This window comes from Austrofundulus limnaeus, unplaced genomic scaffold, assembly GCF_001266775.1.
Source record: "Austrofundulus limnaeus strain Quisiro unplaced genomic scaffold, Austrofundulus_limnaeus-1.0 Scaffold13, whole genome shotgun sequence".
NCBI classification, from domain to species: domain Eukaryota; kingdom Metazoa; phylum Chordata; class Actinopteri; order Cyprinodontiformes; family Rivulidae; genus Austrofundulus; species Austrofundulus limnaeus.
This window is the reverse complement of record NW_013952415.1, coordinates 1,642,112-1,643,295: the sequence shown is the minus strand read 5'-3', so window position 1 is coordinate 1,643,295 and position 1,184 is coordinate 1,642,112.

The window sequence follows — 1,184 nt, the reverse complement described above, 5'->3', positions numbered from 1 at the left end:
TTTCAAAACTCCATCATGATTCTGGACCGCTTCAATTTAAAGTCTTTCTTCTTTTATATTAGTTGCTGTAACAATGTGGTGAAAGCCTTGTTCCTTCCAGGCTTCTGTAGAACATGAAGGAAAAACAAAAGTAGCAAAAAACTAGCTAAAACTTGAATGCAGCAAAAGGCTTGCTAAAGTTTAAATGCAAAATTCTAGCCAGAAGCTAAATGTAGCAGAGGACTAGCTAAAAGCCAAAAGTAGCAAAAGAGGCCAAAAGTAATAGCAAAAAGCTAGATAAATGCAAACTTCTTGCTAAGGTCTGAATAAAGCTAAATTCCAGCTAAAGTCTAAATATAGCATCAGACTAGCTAAAACCTTAAATACAGCAATAGGCTAGCTAGAGCCCAAATGTAACAATAATGCTAGCTAATGTCAGGATAAAACTAAATTCAACCTAAAGGCCAAATATAGCATGAGGCTAGAAAGCCAAAATGTAGCAAAAGGTTAGCTAAAATTTTAATGAAGCAAATTTCTAACCAAAGGCTAAATGTAGTAGTTGACTAGTTAAAAGCCAAAAGTTATATAAAAAAGCTATCTAAATGCTGCTAGGGTCTGAATAAAGCTAAATACTAGCAAAATTCTAGCAAGAAGGTAGCTAGAAGCCGAATGTAGTGAGTGTAGTGTGAATGCTAGCTAATTACTGAATAAGACTAAATTCAACCTTAAAACTACATATAGCATAAGGCTAGCTAAAGGCTAAATGTATCAACAGGCTAGCTAAAGGCTAAAAGTAGCAACATGCTAGCTAAAGGACAAAAGTAGCAAAAATATTGGTAAAGGCTGAATGAATAGCTAAAGTATAAGTTAATTGAATTTTTAAACAAATGCTGGCTAAAAGCCAAATGTAGCAAAAAAGGCCAAAAGAATGAGCAAAAAGCTAGATAAATGTCTAAGGTTAAGGTCTAAATAAGACTAAATTCTAGCTAAAGTCTAAGTATAGCATCAGGTTAGCTAAAGCCTAAATGTAGGAAGAAGTTAGCTAGAAGCAGATTGTAACAAAATGTTAGCTTATGTCTGAATAAAGCTAAATGTTATCAAAAAGCTAAATGTGGCTGAAGGCAGGAGGGCCTTCTCCCCTCAGAACACTGAAGAATGAACATTGACGAGTCTTCCAGCATAAAATGACCTAAAACTCTTCATGG